The 19,180-nt window shown below is 54.0% G+C and overlaps 1 long non-coding RNA gene across 1 annotated transcript; it reads right to left on the reverse strand.

The window, feature by feature from the left end:
- Window positions 1-1,284: 1,284 nt before the first annotated feature.
- LOC139176848 (uncharacterized) lies at window positions 1,285-1,998 on the reverse strand. Its single transcript, XR_011561323.1, has 2 exons — window positions 1,849-1,998; window positions 1,285-1,580 (listed from the first exon to the last, which is right to left on the reverse strand). It is a non-coding gene; the product is annotated as an uncharacterized lncRNA (long non-coding RNA).
- Between the last annotated feature and the right edge of the window lie 17,182 nt (window positions 1,999-19,180).

The raw sequence follows: 19,180 nt of genomic DNA on the forward strand, positions 1-19,180 counted from the left end.
TTGGTGAGACTCTTCACCAGATAGGAGGATGGGGAAGGGCAGATGGATGCTGAGTCTAGAGGCCCTGTGGTCATGTTCCTGCCCCTGCTCCCTGTCTGCCTGGCCAGAATGGACCATCCACTTGTATTTTACCTTCTGCCTGGTCTGTCCTAGGCTCTTGACCCCACCTCGGCTGTGAGATGCAGGAGGTCAGACTTGGTCAGAGTCCACCGCTCCACCCTGACCCTCCCCAATGAGCAGGTGAACAGTGAGTCCCAGAGAAAGTGTCTGCCTGAGGTTCCCTGTCAGAAAGGGAGCTCTGGGCTCCAGGCTCTCCAGGCTGTCTCTGCTTCTTCTGGGACAGGTGTGTATGTGTGTACACACGTGCATGCACACTGGTGTGTGTACCCTAATTTGCGTGCACACACCAGCATGTGTACACAAGTGTGTACACACTTACCCATCATCTCTTTAGAGCCACATCCCCATTCTTGGTCCATTCATTTGAGCAGGACAGAGCCCACATCTGCACTCAGCAGGAGGCAGGTCAGTCAAGCCTGGTGACTGGGGACAGTCCATTTCTTGGGCCACAGTGAATGACTCCATGATGAGCACAAACTGGACCATAGGGCCCCTCATTTGCCGACTCTCTCAGGAAGGACGTGCTTTATCTCACATAAATCATGAGCTGTTTGAGCCACTTCTGCTGGCCTGCCACCTCTGGGAGCCCAGATGGGAGGAGGACAGTCTTCTCTGTCTATCTCAGAGCATTTAGCTAATCACATCTGAGACTTCCCGCAGTAGCTGAGGCTCCCACTCTGCCCCTCCCTCGCTGCAATGGGATGGTCTTGCCAGGTTGTCCCTTTGATTAGTAGCTGATAATTCATTAAAATGGAATCCATGGGCTGCAGTCACAGTAAGCCTGCTAATGAGAAGGGAGGTGGCCCCCCCTCCGCCCCTTCATCAGCTCCATCAGAGTCTTGGTAGCAGCATGATTGCCCCCATCAGCCTCAGAGGCAAACAGGAGGGGCCCTCGGGATCCTGTTGGGGAGGGCAGTCAACGGGGAGCGGGATGGAGTCAAGGGCTCCCACTGCCGACCTCTCTCAGGGGCCTGGGGAGCTGGGTGCATCTTTACACCCTGGGTTGAGAGTGATGGGGACCGACTCACCTTGGCTTAGTAATAGCTAGGGATATGTGGACTTACAGAACTAAAAAAGAATGTAAGTAACTGTATTTAGAAATTTATGTTATTTGTTGAAACCACACTATTTGGGCATATTGGGATAAATAAGACATTAATGAACTGAGTTTTGTTCTTTTTATTTTTAAATGTGGTTCATAAAAAGTTCAAATTCTGTTGATTAATGCATTTCCATTGGATGGGCCTGTCTCAAGCACCAGCCAGCACACAAGCTGCCCCAGGCCAGGGCAGGCCCTCCTCCCAGGGGGTCAAGCTGAAGTCCAGGTTGAAGGCCATTGGTCACTGTGGGTCGCGTTCCCATCTCTGACCTGCACCCGGTGGCCAGGCGGTGGAGGGGTGGACTCTCCTGATGGGTCAGGCCTTGGTGCTCCCCTCCCAGAGCACGTGGACCTAGGGAGGCTCCCAAGCAAAGGCAGGGATGGCGGGATCAGGATGGGGCAGCTGAGCGAGCTCCCCTGAAATGTCCCTGCCCTGAGGCCATCCCGACGTCCTCCTCCCGTAATCAGGGAGGGGTGCACTAGCTCCATGGCAGTCACACGGCAGGGGCCTGAGGGCTGCAGTCTGATGCCCACTCCCCAGCTGCTCAACCAGGGCCAACAGGAAGGGAGCCAGCATCCTCTTCCCCCTCCGGGCTGCCCTCCAGCCCCCATCCCTCCAGCATCCTCACCTCTCCACAGCTCCTGTGGTTTCAGGCTTGAACACCCTGGCTCTGCTCTTGAGAAGGGCAACCCCGGACATCCTGGCCCCTGGCCTCTTGGCACCTCCCAGCCCCTCTGGCCCTGGGGTGGCAGTGGCTGCTTTCTGTCCCCAGACTCCAGTGCCTCTCCCTCTGGCTTCCAGCTCTGTAACTACCCTCCCGTTTGTTTCCTTCCCTCACCTCCCTGGGAGGTCTACCTGGTTGTGTTCCTTTGGAGCCTCACACCCCAGGAGACAGGGAGGGGCAGGTGCTGCCAGAGTGGCCGGCCCCTGCACTGACCCAGGGCCGTGTGTCTATTTCACTCTGTGGCCACGTGTCGTTCCATCATCTCCGAGGAGCAGACCACACGGCTCCTCCTGAGTCTCTGTCATCATTTCCCTCTACACACACAGAATGTCCACATGGTGTCTTACCTCCAACTCAGGGAGCAGGACAGATGTTCAGGCAGGAGCAGCCACTGCACACACAGCCTGGGGGGTGAGGACAGGGCCCTGCAGGCAGACAGACAGAAAGATAGACTGACAGACAGACAGATGCCCAGGTGGGAGCCCCTGACTTCGCTTCCTACCCGTGTGACCCAGCAGCCCAGTCACCTGTTGTGACCCCTGTTTGCTTCCCTGGGGGCTGGGGTGATGCTGGTGGTGTCTCCTGGTTTGTGAGAACCATTCACTCCCACCATCCCTGGGGGCAGTGCCCCTCCAGTATGACACGTGGGCCGGGGGGGTGGGCACTGTACCCCTACTCCTAATGCTAGGCTCCAGAGCAGCCCCAGGGCCCAGGTCACAGGGAGGGGCTTGTGATGAAGGACACCATCCAGGTCAGGCATGTGAAGTGGGACCCTAGGGTCTGGGATGATTGGAGGTGGGGTCAGCAGAGAGCACGTGAGTCCTGAGCTGGGAGTGGACGTTGTGCTCCAGGAGGGGACAGGCTCCCTGGATGAAGACTCACAGGAGACAGAGAGAGTGTCTGATGCAGAGAGACCAGTGAATGACATCCCTTGAACCCCCAGGACCTGCCGACTGGAAGCTTGAGCCCACCCAACCCTGCAGCTTCAGTCATGTGAACAGCACTCCTGGGGCTAAAGTCAGATTGGATGTGATTGTCTCCCACAACTGTCTGAGTGCTGAGGACTGCAGGGTTAACACTCATCCCCATCACCAGCCCCCCTCACCCTGTGTGTATGTGTGTGTGTGTGTGTGTGTGTGTGTGTGTGTGCGCACGCGCGCAAAAGCCTTAAGATAAAACTGGCATTTAGTATGAGCTTATTAAATGACAATAAGCATTATTATCTTCTAAGTAATTTCTTGTTTTGAGATTTCCTTGCCTGAGGCAGGGATGGAGTGGGGAGGGGGAGGAGAAGGAGGGAGAAGAATGAAGAGCTGAATGAAGAGCTCTCACATCTTTGACCTGTGACAGAGTGAGTTTTCTGTGTCCACCAGAAACACCCCTTCCCTGGTGTGACGCTCCAGCTGGGAGAGGTTATGCCCAGGTGTGGTCCTTACAACACCTCACACATTGGGTGTGAGCGTCAGGGACAGTGCTGATGCCAGGCCAGGATCCTGCTGAACTAGTCAGGGAGGGGGCATCTCCACGCTCTTCTCCCATCAGAAGGATGCAGAGGACCCCAATGTCTGGGGATGGAGGAGCCACAATACAGAGGGAGCCTGGGCCCCTGAATCACCATGAAGGCCTCCCGGTAGGAACCACCTATGTTGAATTGCTACGTTAGCAAAAACAAACTGCTCTTGTGCTAATTCATTGAGATTTCTGTGTTTGTTTATATTTAAAGCATCTGGCATTTGGTGTTATCCAACCTAATTCAGAGGCTTCCCAGGTGGTGCTAGTGGTAAAGGACCTGCCTACAATGTGGGAGACATAAGAGAGGTGGGTTCAATCCCTGGGTTGAGAAGATCCTCTGGAGGAGGGCACGGCAACCCACTCCAGTATTCTTGCCTGGAGAAACCCATGGACAGAGGAGCTTGGTGGGCTATAATCCATGGGGTCGCAAAGAGTCGGACGCGACTGACTGAAGCAACTTAGTATGCACACATGCACACAACCTAATTCAATCCTTCTGGAAATCTCACAGTGCACCTCTAAGATAGATACTATATCCCCATCTGACAGCTTAGAGAACCAAGACCCACAGAGGTAAATTACCTCACTCAGTCAGAGCATAAGGGAAAGAACTGGGATTTCAAGGCAGGTCCCATTATATCGAGATGGCACCCACATCCCTAATGCTTGCTCTGGTCCAGCCCCCATCTGGGTGCAGCAAGCACAGGAAGGTGCTTAGAGACACATCTGAGAGCAGGAGGGTGACAGGTGGGGGAGGAAGAGGGACCCCAGGAAGGTGGGTTTCAGGCAGGATGTGAGATGAAAGATCCCTGAGCTTAGTGACCCTTTCCAGAGAGAGGCCCAAGTGGGGAAGCTGGGCTCCCAGTCACTGAGAAAGTATGAATGAGCAGAAATCAGTTAAGTGAGAAGAAAAGATATTTCAGGGTTACTGGAGAGACCTGAAGGCAAGAGAAGGGGTCAACAGAGGACGAGATGGTTAGATAGCATCACTAACTCAATAGACATGAGTTTGAGCAGGGAGATAGTGAAGGACAGGGAATCCTGGCATGCTGCGGTTCATAGGATTGCAAAGAGCTAGACATGACCTAGTAACTGAACAACACCCAGAGGGACCTGGGACTTACCTGGTAGCTCAGTAGTAAAGAATCCGCCTGCCAAGGCAGAAGCTGCAGGAGACTCAAGTTTGACCCCAGGGTCCAGATGATCCCTTGGAGGAGGGTATGGCAACCCACTCCAATATTCTTGCCTGGAGAATCTCGTGGGCAAGAAGAGCCTGGTGGGCTGCAGTCCATGGGGTTGCAGAGTTTGAATTGACTGAAGCAACAGCACACATGCAAGCAGAAGGACCTGAGGAGACATCACTCCTTGTCTCACCTCCCAGGAGTGATGCTGGTTCTGATAGAAATCCCAGCTCAGAAATGTGACCCCCCCAAGTGTCCCCAGGGGAATGAACAGTGAAATGGGCAGGTCCCCAACCCTGAACCATACTGTCCCACGTAGACAAGGTAGATAGGATGCTGCAACTCCAGGGAAATCCCAGGTGCTCCTAGGTCCTGATCGAACCTAGGGTCCCTCCAATAACTTCCCCCCTGCCCTAGACACCTTGCAGAGAAAAACTCTGTAGTGTCTGAGCAATCTGGGGGTAAGTGACCTGAGGCTTTTTCAAATATTCGATTTTGAAAAAAAGGATGATAAACTGCTTGCTTCCTCCAGGGGTTCACAGAATCACCAGGTTATGGGACGGAGGTTAAGTTATCAGGATCCAATTCCAAGAGATGGAATCAGCCTCCCTCCAATTAGAAAATGATCTCCCTCCTTAGACACCACTGCTCCCAGCCTACCTCCATTGCTCAGCAATTTAAAATTAAATGCAAACACTTAATTCTACAGAAGTCAAAACTTTTATCAAAGCTTGAATTTCCACTAGTGGCTACACAGTTGTTCAGTTACCTGATAACCTAACGGCTCATTTCTTTTGTCTTCACTTAACAACGTAAGCCCCTGGCAGCGGTGCCCAGATGCAGCTTCTAAAACAGAGGAATCAGCCCCAAATTTGCTCTGAGCATCTCCCCTGGACCAAGCCCAAAATCCCTGAGGTTGGTCAGGGAAGCACATAACTCAGTGAGCTCTGCTCATGGGCTCTGCTGGTGATACTGGAGGGTGCGTAGGGGAAAGAAGGGAGGAGAACTCATTCCTGCATTCATTCATTCATTTATTCAACAAGTGTTTGTTGAGTTTCCACTTTGTATTGGACCATTCTATGGACTGGAAACACAATCTTGAATAAAACAAGCCAAATTTGCAGCCCTTGTGGAGAATATATTCAGAGGACATGTGTTAGATAAAGTAGACAATGTCGCTGGTGACTGGAGCTCTGGGTAGGATGAAGGAGTGGGGTTTGCAGAGGAGGAGGGGGCAGGGTTACCAGGTATGGTTATCCAGGTTCTGCACTGCTCAACCCGGCGTGGATGCTCAGTCATGTCCAACTTTTTGTGTTTTCAGGAAAGAATACCAGAGCAGGTTGCCATTTTCTACTCCGAGGGGTCTTCCCAACCCAGGGATTGAACCTGTGATCCTGCATTGGCAGGTGGATTCTTTATCACTGCACCATCTGAGAAGCCCACTGGACCCTAGCAGCACAGCTCCTATCACAGTCTTGCTGGAGTTGGTTTCCCAGTAGAGGGCAGTCACGTGCCTGAGGAAGGGCCCAAAGCCATCTCCTGGGCTCACAGCCCTGGAGGAGGGGAGTCCTGACAGATGACACAAAGTGTAGGACCCTCACTGTCAGGCAGCTCAGCACCTCACAAAGCTCCTACCCACAGCTCCCCACAACGATTCAGGGCAAGGCCATGAACTCACGTGTCCTTGGGGCACAGACAGGAGTGTGAAGAGTGCAGGTGCCTGGAGGTAAGTCATAGCAGAGAACAGGAGAGCATCCACCCCTCCTAAGGGAAGGGGCTTTCTGTTCCACAGACAAACCTGTCCCGGGGCTACTCCAGTCCTGGCCACGAGTGCACCCCTGGGAGAGGCAAGATGGCTCACAGGTGCAGGGGCCCGAGTCTGCACAGCTGCTGTGGAGGGATGGGGTCTCAGCTTCAACATTCCTGCTGAGAAAAGTGAGGGCGTGGGCTGGTTCCAGGAGTGTGGAGTTTTCATGCCAGAGCTCCAGGGTGACGACCACGATGTGGCAGGAATGGTTCTCATGAGCCCAGGTGGGTGGGTGCACCTCTGTGTCTGAGAAGTCCTGGTCCCACCTGCAGCCCCGTGTGCTCTGCTCAGATCCTGGCTGGACTGAAGCACAAACTCAGAACCAGGGTGGAGGTTCAGAGCTACAGGAATGTGATGGGGGGATGCAGCTTTCCCTTGCTCTCTGGGGAGCTGTCTTGAAAATGCAATTTACAGAAGGACAGGTGGCTGCAAAGCCTGATTTCTCTGACTTTGCCCTAGGGTAAATTGAGTTTGATACACTTTGAAAATTAATATCCTGCTCTGTCTGTGATATGCTGTCAATGTCAACTGAAACAGTCTTTCTGAATTTAAGGTATAAATCAATAAGGTTATTGATTAACTCTTCCTCTGCTCACCCTGGTGTTGGAGTAAGGCATTGGGCTGTGTAATTGATGTTCTCCCCATAACCCACATTCACCTTGAATGAGGCCCACATTCATTCATTCAGCAAACATCTGTTGTAGCACCTGCCATACGGTGCTAGACGGCAGGTCTAGGCTCTGTGAATCCATCAGAGAGTAAAACAGACTCGGATCCCCGCGCATTCTAGGACCAGTGGAGAGACAATAAGTAGGCAAACACATTTAAAAATGAGTGTTTAAATTTATAAATCCCCAGTGTTAAGGACTATGAATGAAAAGATGAAAATGCTGTAGGGGGCTGGGCAGGGGCAGGGTGAGAGTTTCTATCCTGGCTGGTTTGAGGCTCCTCTGAGGGAGGCCTGCACTGTGAGGAGCAACCAGCTGACCACAGGCAGGAAGAGTGCTCCAGACAGAGGGAAGAGCACGTGCAAAGGCCCTGAGGCCAGAGACCCAGGGGTTCAGGGACAGGAGGCTGGTGTGGCTGGGAGGGGGTGGGAGGAGGAAGATGTGGGAGGTGGGGGAGGCGGTGTGTCCTGACTCACAGGCACAGGGAGGCGTTTGAATTTTATTCTCAGTGCATTCAGAGGGTATGGATTTAATTAAGACTTCAGTGCTGCTGTGAGGACAGTAGATGGGGGAGGGAGCAGGAAGGATCTCATTTCTCCTCTTGTTTTACCTACTTACTTGGGGGATAGGCAAAATTGGTGACCGACATTAAATGGCCGGCTGATGCAAACAGACGACTCATTGGAGAAGACCCTGTTGGTGCGAAAGATTGAAGGCAAAGGAGAAGTGGGCAGCTGAGGATGACACGGTTGGATGGCATCACCAACTCAGTGGACATGAACTTGGGCAAACTCTGGGAGATAGTGAAGGGCAGCACGGCCTGGTGTGCTGCAGTCCCTGGAGTTGTAAAGAGTCGGATATGGCTTAGTGACTGAACAAAAATAATCAAAAGGTACAAACTTCCCGTTATGAAATAAATAAGTCCTGAGGATGCAATGCCAGGGTAGTGGTGACAATTAATAATACTGTGTCGTGTACATGAAAGTTGTTGAGAACATAAATCTTCAGAAGACAGACTCTATTACTATGTATGGTGACAGATGTTGACTTATTAAGGTGATCATTTTGAAATATATACAAATATTGAATCATTATGTGGTGCACTTGAAACTAATATAATGTTACATGTCAATTATACTCCAATAAAAAATTCTAAATATCTTATGTTCACTTCTGGATATGAGGTTGCATCTGACATTAAATGCCTTTGTTTTTATTAGCAAAACACACCATTATGAAAGGGACGGTGTCCCCGTTGAGAGGATGGAGGTGAAGCCTGAATGCAGGGCTGGTTGGCCCAGAAGGCTTTCTCTGGTTCTGCTCACCATGGAGGCACCTCCCAGGCTCCTGGGGTCCTAGACACAGCCAGGCCCTGCGGGGAGCCCTGGGTCAGATGCTGGCCCCACTAGAGGATCCAGGGTGTCAACTTAAAAAAATACACAATATGAGAGGTATGAATTAAGTTTTATTTGGAGCAATATGCCTGGGAGACAGCACCTCAGAGAGCTCTGAGAATCTGTTCCAAAGAGGCAGGGGGTGGGGGGAAGGTCAGTCTATATGTGATTTTGGTGAAGCGGAAGTACATGCAATCAAACATGTTTATTTTTTAGAAAGTCTTTGCTGGTCTCGTGAAGCTTCTCTAGTTACAAGAAACAGTCGTCACCATGAAGGATTTTAGTGTTTTTCTAGATGTGAGGAGATACAAGAATTGGGCTCATAAAATCAGCTCCTGAGAATATCTATCTGAAGACCTGCTCTGCCAGTTTTCTGAGAGCACCGAGTACCTCAAGTCTGTTTGCCACCCTGAACTCCTTTCAGGCAGTGTTAAAGGTCAACAGTGCAGCAGCACGTGATTTTATCCTTGTCGAGGTAGATGGCAAGCACCCACGGTAAGTGCCAATTTGGGGCGTACCCTCCAGGCAACTCCCATTTGTAAAAGCACAGGCACAGCACCCCCCTGATGGAATCAGGTAAGAGTCTTCAAGAACAGCATCAGCCCAGGGTAAGGCTCAGGGACTGATTAAGGTGTGAGGAACCCCAGCCAAAGCCTCTTTGGGAACTGAGGGAGCCCACAAGTAGGGGACCCCGCAGTGCCCCCCTCTCTGGGGACAGAAGTGAAGAGGAGGCCGGGAGCAAGTGGTCTGTCCTTTCCCAGAACAGAGCTGGGGAGCCGGAGGAGCTGCCTCAGAGGTCTGGAGGGAGGGAGGGGGTCGATTAAGGGAGAGAAAGGAGAGGAGGGACGGTAAGTGAGGGGAGGGAGGGCTTGGGAGTTTGGTGCATGTAAAAGAAGAAAGGATGGAGTAGGAGTTTCAGTAAATGCTTTTTAATCGATTTTTTTTCATTATTTGTTTACTTTTGGCTGCCCTGGGTTTTTGTTGCTGCACACAGGCTTTCTCTGGCTGCAGCCAGTGGGGGCTGCTCTCTAGTTGTGGGGCACAGACTTCTCATTGCAGTGGTATCTCTTGTCGTGGAGCACAGGCTCTGGATGCATGGGCTTTAGAAACTGTGGCACACAGCCTCAGCTGCCCCTCAGCATGTGGGATTTTCCCAGACCAGGGATCGAACCCGTGTTCCCAACCAGTAGACCACCAGGGAAGCTCTTCAGTAAGTGTTCCCAACCACTAGACCACCAGGGAAGCCCTTCAGTAAGTATCTTATCTCACCTCATTTGTGGCTGTGAAAGGGAGGATGGGGTCCTGCAATGGAGGGTTTGCAGGCTCCTGGAAGAGCAGCCCCATGTATGCAGGCACCATGACTGGTGGAGGCAGGAGCTCCCAGGCCTGGTCCCCGCCCCGTGGAGATCAGACATGTAGGTGAGGGGCTGGGCATGGGGGCCTCAGTGAAGGTTCAGTTATAGCGACATTAGGTGGGAGACACGCCTCCCCATTCTGAATCCCCTCAGTGCATTGTGCCGGGCAGGGGGGAAGGAGACCCAGGGAGCCCCCAGGTGACAGGAAATTCCTTCAGTGGAGGCTTCGAAAATTCGTACTATCTACTTCCATAGCAAGGCATTTTCCATTTTATTTTTAAAATAAAATATCATAAAAATAATTTTTTAAATTAACCTATTTATCTTTAATAAACTGACTGCTACTAATAATGCAATTATAATTGAATTCAGAAGAACATCTCAACACTTGGAGCTTTTTAGTCATGGAATTATTTTGATACTTAAATTATTATATATATATATTTGTAGCAAAGTGTAATATGATAATGAATGAAGTATTTTCAAGCATCAAAGTACTATTTAATATGAAAATTCATAGGCAAAATGGAATGGAGCAAAATATGATTTAAAGGAGAAAAAGTGTAAATTTCCCTACTCTATTTTCAAACGGATGATGGCGAGAATCAAATCACTATGGTCTCAGCATCCAATGGGTATGCAAAAGAGAGATGAACTAGTTGATTTTTAAATGTCGATATCTGCAATGTAAGGAATTACATTATTGCAAAAGTGCATCCACATTTTAAAGAAAAACAGTGGATATTAATGAGTGAGGAGATGAAGTGTGTGAGGAGGTAGTTTTAACTGTGCGTGCTCCCAGCACACAACACCACCTAACGGGTGGACAAACAACAACATAAGCCACCCCTCCAGCATGACCCCTGGACACACTCAGGTAAAGAGAGGGCCTGGTGGGAGCCTGGAGGGAAGGTCTGCCCCCTGGAGGAAGGAGGGGGTGCTGCGGTAGAGACACAGGTGCAGGGAAGGGAGAGAAGCAGGGTGGGGGGAGGTGGGCAGGTCCCACAGGTCCTGTGCAGGCTTCTAGATGCCAAGTCTGAGATGATGGAGCCTGAAACAAAACAGTCCCACATCCTGAAATACAGAAAGGAATTAACTACAATTCTGATTTTCCCCTGGACATTATGCCTTTTAGGACCCCAAACACAAATTCTCGACTCCTATATTTTAATCCTCCCACTTGTGGTTGGAGCCTGTCTGTAGCCTGTCTTTTGGGGAACCTCCCAGCACAATAAATATTGGGGATGATGGCAAGGGCTGTGGGGAGACACTGCAGCCACACAAGTAGGAACTTGTCACTTCCGGGGACATTCTGGGGACTGGGTGCTCTAAGGGCATCTCTCCGGGAAATGCCCACAGAGACCCTACAGAGAAGCCTGCCCTCGGCTGCACTCTCCCGACCAGGAAGCTGAGGCTCAGACGTGGCCAGATCACACACCAGTGTTTGAGTGGGGACCCCTGCTCTGAGCAGACACCGCCCCACCACAGGACTGGTAGAGCTGGAGGAAAACCAGCAGACACTGCTGGATCTGCTCTGCTCCTCTCTCTTGAAGCGGCATCAACACTGGGGCTCCTGGCGGTTTGGAGGAGATAAAAGAACTTAATCTTCCAGAGAGTCAGTGAACCTTCATTATCTCTGCTTTCTCGTAAAGTTTAACAGCTTCCATCCAATTAATTACTGGGACAAAACACAAAAACAGAAAACATTTTGGATTCTCAAACTTTCCTTACTCTCAACACAATTTAACCCTTTTCTTCCTCCCAAATTAGAAATCCCGTTCGCAGCCTTACGAGTTTGCCTTTAAATAGCTCATTACACTGAGTCCCATTAGTTAGCAAGCTTGGGGCTGTGTCTCTCCTCCAGGCTGGTGGGGAGAGGAGCCGTCCCTCAGAAAATAGCCCAGGGTGACCTGTGATGCTGATGGAGAGACAGCCCAGGGTGCGGTGGGGCAGTGCGGGAGACGCGAGGCTAAGGCAGCTAGTTCTCCTCCCCACACAATGTCCATGGGGTCCATCCACGCACCCCGTTTCAGGCATTGCTTCCCTGGGACCCGAAGACTCATGAGGAGAGAAAAGCCAGGTGGGCATCTCGGGCGCTGGGAGGGGGCGGCCACCACTTCTGCAGGAGGAATTTCTAAAGCTCAGGGTGACGGCTCCACGGGAATTCTGGAGGGACCGCAGAGAGACCTGGGCTCCTTCCTTCTTCTGGTTCACCTGGGGGTCCACCCCCCCCACTCTGCCCATGTGGTCTGTGTGAGGCTGAATCCGTCCCTGGCCCGGGTGTGGTCACGTGACTCAGGCCTATGCAGCCTAGAACATCACATCCCTGTGGCCTGAGTGGTTGGTTCAGGGGTGGACAGTTGGCTGTACCTACTTGGACAAGAGGATTGGTCTCAGTGCCTGTAACCCCGAGGAGATGCTGGCCAGGAAGGTACATGGACAAGGAGACCTGAGCCACAGGATGAGTAGACCAGGCCCTAAAGTCAGCGTGTGAGCTGCTGGACCAAACTCTGCCTGAAACTAACTGATCCTCCTGGGTTTTTCATTGCACTTCCCTTGTGCCTGGGCCTCCTTGGGTACTTTCTCACAAAACCTGCTCCCCTTCAGGGTCCTCACCCCCAAAACCATCTCTGAGAGCCTCTGGAGTGTTTCTCATGACTCACTCATTCAGTCCTCCTGCTCTGAAGTGGATCTGTCTCGCCCCCTGCAGCCTGGCACTCTGCCCCCAACACTGTGCTGGGGCCTGAGCACCAAGAACATCCCAACCCCTTCCCCTGTTGCTTTGAGCCAAGGCCTCCCTCACCACTGGTCACCTCCCTGAGGGACGCAGCTTGCATCAGGGCATCAGCTTGTCCTCAGGGCACCCTGCAGCTCAGGATCTGCTCTGGGAGGGGGTGGGAGCGGAGGAGATCCCCTGTGAGGAGTAGCCACCCCAACGTCAGCCTCCTTGCTGGACATAGAGCTGTCCTTGTCAAGGTCTGTCCTGGGGGCCTTCTCACACCAGGAGAGTTGGGACACAGCCCTTTAGAACAGGTGACAGCTGGAGACAGAGCAAAGAAGGCTGGAACCCAGCCTTCCTGGGCATTGGGTCTGCTGGGAGCCCGAGGCCTCATGGGGACTCATCTGCACTGGCTCCTTCAGCCTCCACCCCCAGCTTTGGGAGCACCCAACTCCCTATCTTGACCCTTCTCTGACCTAACACCTCTGGGGAGCTTTGCACCCACCTGAACTGATGGAGGCAGCAGCAGGGATCGTGGTGACCACAGGGGTCTCAGGGCTGGGAGTCATCTCCGTCAGGAGCTGCAGAGGGCAGGGACCCCAGGAACCCACCATACCCTCCTTCCTTTCAGCCAGGGGGGATTCCCATGTAGCCCCAGGAGCAGGAGGGAGGACGCAAGGACAGAGCTGGCGACCTGTCCATCCCCCATGCTCTCCAGGGCACCTGAGTGAGTGTGGGGTTGTGGGGGTGTCTGTGCCCCTCTGCCTCCTCCTGGGGTACTAATTCCAGAGGGTTTCCAAGCAGGGACCGTCCAGGACTGGAGCCTCAGAGATCCTCTTTCCAGGCTAAGTCCCAGGGCTTCCTCCTCATTAAAAAAAAATGAGAAGAGACTCCCTGGAGGCCTATTACATTTCAGTCCATAAATAGGAATGTAGAGTTTAGAGGGACATTTTCCCAAGAGCAGGCCTGTCCTCTCTCCCTACCTCTATGGCCCAGAGACAGTTTGCTCGCTGGGAGGAGGAGGGACTGTCTGTATTGTCATCACTGACCTGGACTCAGGGCTCTGGGCACCACATGGTGCTTTTCCTGCCAGGCGGGGGCTAAACGTTCCCACCTGTTCACTCATTAATCCTCAAAGCAACCCCGTGGGGCACCCCTGCTGTGATTTCACTCCCATTTTACAGATGAGGAAACCAAAGTCCTGAGAGGCCAAGTGGACCCTCCGCAGCTGGTACTTGGAGGGGGTTCGGGGAGGCCCTGGAGGCAGAGTCACCTGCTGGGCCTGCCCTGAGTGGACGGTTCAGGGCCGGCCGCTGCCCACCGCTTCCCTGGTCCAGGCACCAAAGCATTTACAGGCAGGGTGACCCCAGTGCTCCCCACATGCCTGGGCAGGGGTCACCATCACCTCACTCTGTGCAGCCCCCCGGGCACATCTTTGCCGAGTGTGGTCTCTGCCGAGTCTCCTCCTGGGCACCGAGGTCAGAGGGCGGCACTCCTGACCCCACCTGGGGAGGCTCCTCCCAGAGATGGGGGAGTTGGGGGAGGGGAACCCCGAGGGTGGTTATGACAGGGGTGCCCGGCTAAGGAGGCGCCTGGGCTCCCCCCACAGCAATGCGGAGCCAGGGAAGGTTGTAGAGGAAGGTCGGTCTGCTGCGGGGTCCCCAGGGGGCCCTCTTGGCCAGTGCAGAGGCTTCAACCACATCCCCCTCACAGCGGGCCCCTCCCACCCTGCGTGGCGTCACCTCTGCCCCGAGAGAGGTCACAGCTGCTGGGAGGGCCCTGGCAGGATGTTTCCAGCTGCAAATCTCTTCAGTCAGGGCCCCTGTGTCTGCGGGGTCAGAGGCTGAGCTAGAAATAGCCCCGCGGTGACCCCCTCACAGGGCAGGGTGTCTGACCACGGTCCCGGGCCCCCTTCCTGCTCAGGAGGGAGGGGATCTGAGCCCGGGGAGGCGGCTCCCAAACAAGGCCGCCTTGTGTGGCTCTCTGAGGGCCTTTCAGAGTCGCCCCTCCTCCCCGGAAGGCCCAGCTGCAGCCCCTCCTCACGAGGAACCTCTGGGCCCTTCCCCAGCTAGGAGGGGAGCAGACGGGGTGGGGGTGTGTGTGAGAGGACCCCATAGCTGCCCCTCCCGCCCTGCCCCTTCCAGACGCAGGGCTGTGGGGGGACTCGGGGTCTGTGGTCTGCTGACCTACAGGGGAAGACATGGTAACTAGAGATTCGGGGACCAGGCGCCTGGACAGGGCGGGACCTCCACTAGGAACGGCTTCTCCTGAGTGTCCCGGGTGGGCAGCTGCCCTTCCACCTGGGGTTCAGATTGAGAGGTTTCTGTTTCAGGCCAAGCCTGCAGGTGCAACGACAGCCCGAGGTGTGTGTCAGCCCCCACAGGAGGGGCCCCTTCCCAGTCCTCACAGGAGCCCAGGAGTCAGCAGACACCTGGAGCCACTGGGGCCTCAGACCCCTCCACCCAGGACCCCCTACAGACCAGCCCTGGGGGCAGGCACTGCGGGCAGGGTCCAGGAGGGCTGCCCTCCACCACCTTCCCATCCTCACAGGACGGCTGTGCTCACATTGACGACTGACTATCAACGGACAGATTGACCTTCTAGGGGACAGACAGCCTCTGAGCAGGCCAGGCCTTCAGCGACAGCAAATCGGGGTGCACACTGTCCACCTGCCCCGGGTCCCCAGAGCTTCTCTGGGTCATCCTGTTCCTCTCAGGCCTGTCCAGCTCCATTACCAGCAGCAGCAGCCCCCACTTCCTCCTGACAGAAGGTTCTGGAACATCTCCCTGAGCCCTCAGTCTCCTGGCATGGTCGAGGACGTGTCTTGTGGCTGTACGTCCTCCAAACTGGGGGAAAGCTGGCTCCTGAATGTCTAAAAGATGTGACCTGACGGTCTCCAGTGTCCCTGGAGCCCTCCCCAGCAGGGGACAGCGGGGGTCTCGGGACGCTGAGCTCTAAGGCTCCAAGATTTGCTGGCAGCTCCTCCTGGAGGAAACAGAGACGGTCGTGGTCCAGAGGGGCCTGGTTCTCTGAGGTTTGCAGAATAAGCAATGTGGGCCAACTCGGAGATGGGAAAGCGCTTTCAACAAACCGGAAGAAGCCGGGGTGAGGTGGGGGTGGTGTCTCCAGCACTGCGTGTGTCTGTGTGCCTGCACATGTTTGCGTGTGGGTGGTTTGTGCGCCTTCCTGTCCACACGGCTATACGTGTGCCTGTGCATGGGTGTGTGCGCACGTGGGTATGCCCCTGTGTGTGCTTGCATGAGTGCATGTGTCTGTTTTTGTGTGAGTCTGTGTATGGGCTTGTGTGTGCATGTGGTGGATGCATGCAGCACGTGTGTGTGTGTGTGTGTGTGTGTGTGTGTACACACATACTGGTCTGCATCTGCGGAGCTGAGTCAGCTCTGGGCACCCCCTGTTGCCGCAGAGCGCGGGCAGAGGCCAGGCCTGAGCACCCTGTTCTCTCTTCCACCCACTCTGGCCTCATCCACCCATCTTACCTCCCACTGAGCTCCTCCAGCCCCAGCTCCTACTGCTCCTTCCCGGGCACCAGGCGGGAGCAGCACAGACACCGGCACTAAATGCACCCCGAGCCCGGGGTGGGGGGAGGGGTTCCAGGGTCCGAGGCCCAGGTTCACGGCCAGTCCTCCCCGCCGACCCCCATGCTGCTGAGGAAACAGCCTGGAGTACACAAACCTCCTTCTCCACCGGAAACCACGGAGCCTCTCTCTGGGGATGTACGCCTGATCTCATCTGCTCTCCAGCATCATCCGTGTGGAGAGGAAGCCTCGGGGGAGTTCCGGACAGAAGAACCCCAGGGGACCGAGGGAGAGCAGGGGTGGAGGAGGGCCGAGAGCAGCCCGGGTGGGCGGTGACAGGAGCCCAGCCTGGAGGAGCGCATGGACACGGCTCCTCTGCCTCACCCACACTGTTCCCGGGGAAGAGCCTTTTCCTCCAGAGGCTGCCTGTGAGGGGACCTCACCTGACAGTAGATTAGAAGCCTTGTGAATGATGCAGGTGCCTGGGTCCAGTCCAGACTCTAGGTCATAGTGTGGGGGAGAGACTTGGAAACTTGCGTTTCAACAAACTCTCTGGTCATTCATATATCTCTAATGTGTGAAGACCAGTGATGTAGGAAGAGCCGTGGGTCCTTGCAGGGGAAGTGGTCCTCCTTCCTCTCTCTTTCCCTCCCTCCATCCATTCATCAGTGCTGAGGAGACAGTGACTAAGGTGACCAGGTGGGTGCTCACGGCATCCACACTATAGTGGGGAGATGACAGAGTGTCAGCAGGGAAACAAGGACCCAAAGGGTCACCTGGTGGAATGATGCAGGCTGAGGGTCAGGAGGGAAGGCTGCAGGAGGTCTGAGAGTGACTCTGAGAATCTCTGGCCACCAGAAGCTTCTGCGGCCTCACTCTTAGCATAACTGAGTCGCTTTTCTGGCCACTGTCCCCTGAACACGTGACACATAACGAACCCCTGAGGCCTTTCCATTCTTTGGAGGCAGCTCTCTGCACAGGAGGCTGCTCTGAGAGCCAAAGGCTGCTGCCCCCGTGGTGAATTATGGATGGCTCTTAGAGTTTCTCCTGCACAGCTGGACCCATCAAATATTCATAGCAGCACAAGCATTTGCCTCCCAGCAAATTGGAGGCATTGGAGGGGAAGGACCCCCGTGGTGGTTGCACAGGAGAAGTTGGGCTCAGAAACACTTGGAGGGGGATCACTGCCACCCCCTCAACCCAACACACCCAGTGTTCCTGTGACTCTGTCGGTCCTGATACCTATGTCCCCGTGTCCTAGTCTGGGGGTGCACGGGGGAGTATGAGCTCTTCCCAAGCTTCAGGGTCCAGGAGCACGGGGTGGATGGCTCCCCGGGGAGCTGATGCTACACAGGACCTTAAGCTGAGCAGGCCAACAGCACAGCCCTCACCCGGTTCTCTACACAGTGAAGAGGAGGGCACACCTCCTGCAAAGCACCCCATGGACCTGATGCAGGTGCTCCCAGGACAAGAGCCCTGAGTCAGGCCTGAGCTGCTGCCCCTCCATGTGGTGACGTTACAGGATGTCAAGGCCACGAGGCTCTCAAGGGACCCGTCTCTCCCCACCAGCCACTTTCACTCCTGTGATATGTTCTGAGCTTTCACAGAAATAGGATCTGCCCTAAGTAATGCTGGGGCAGAGCCGCAGACAACTTCCACCCTGTCCTCTGACCACCATCACCACCACCGTGTTTTGACAAAGCTGGGACAGAGAGAAAATGGCAGCCGGCCAATCATGTGAGTAGCCCAGGGAGGTCACAGCCATGGGAACTCCACCGAGGGGACCTGTTACAAAGGTAGTGACAGAGCAAAAGCCTAATCAGGATTCAGGAAGGTGGCCAGGATCATCAGCAGCAGGAACTACGAGGGCTGGAGGGCTCCCAGGCTGGGCAAGGGGGTTCCTGGAGCCCAGCGGCTGGGGCCAGGTAGGCACTGAACCCTTAGGGGGAGGGACTCCCTGTGGAAGGTGGAGCCACAAAGATGCAGTCGCCCCTGGAAGTGTTGCCCAGGCAGAGACACAAGGGAGAAATGCCCCAGCTTCTCCCTCTTTCCAGTTCCCAGCTGTGCCTCTTGTTGGCTGAATGTAACCAGGGGCAAGCTGCAAAGGATCCTGGGAAATGTGGTTTTTAGGGCTCAGTTTTCCTGATACAGAGCAGAGCAAGGAAAGAGCAGAAGAGGGCAGAGGACAGAAGAGTAAAAGACCAGCACACAGGGCTGCTCTGCTCTACATGTGTATGCACATGTGTGCACACACACACATGTATACAGGGGTTTCCACAGGGCAAGAGCACTCTCACTTATCCCCAGGGGGTTAACTCTATGAGAGGAATGTCAAGGGGTGCTTCCTCTTGGCGTTTATAACTTCTTATCCCCAGTGACTGGCCATCTCATCTTGCTAAAACCGTAGTCCTGGCTGACTTCCAGCTCAGTAATGCTGGGACCAGCAATTCAAGGGAGAATTGCCTGTCTCTCGCTTATGGCCCTGTTGCTGAACATATCATCTTTCCTGGAGAGTGTGAGCTTCTTGAGGGCCAGGACTGAGTGCAGTGCCCTGAAGAGAAAAGCATCTGTAAGTGTTTTCTGGAAGGAGTGAATGAATGGATGGATGGATGGATGGATGTTTGGATGAATGGATGGGTGGGTGGTTAGAAGAATGAACAGATGGATGGGCGGGTGGGTGGGTGGATGGATAGATGGATGGATGGATGGGTGGATGGATAAATGGGTAGATGGTTGGATGAATGGATGGGTGGGTGGATAGATGGGTGGATGGTTGGAAGAATGGATGGAAGAGTGGATGGATGGGTAATTGGTTGAAATGGTGGATGGTTGGAAGGATGGATGGATGGATGAATGGATGGCTGAGACAGATAGCTGATGAAGTTAGTAATGGACCTAGGGCATATGATTAAAATAACACTAAACAACAGGCTCTCCCTACCATATTCAAGAAGAGACAGTTGAATTGGTAACCAGGGGATTCATTAATTCATCAAGAAACACTCACTGAGCACTTCCTGTGTGCAAGTCCCAGGCCAGGGGTGGAGGAACTCAGTAAATGAGG

Source organism: Bos indicus, chromosome 17 (genome assembly GCF_029378745.1).
Source record: "Bos indicus isolate NIAB-ARS_2022 breed Sahiwal x Tharparkar chromosome 17, NIAB-ARS_B.indTharparkar_mat_pri_1.0, whole genome shotgun sequence".
Taxonomy (NCBI): Eukaryota; Metazoa; Chordata; class Mammalia; order Artiodactyla; family Bovidae; genus Bos; species Bos indicus.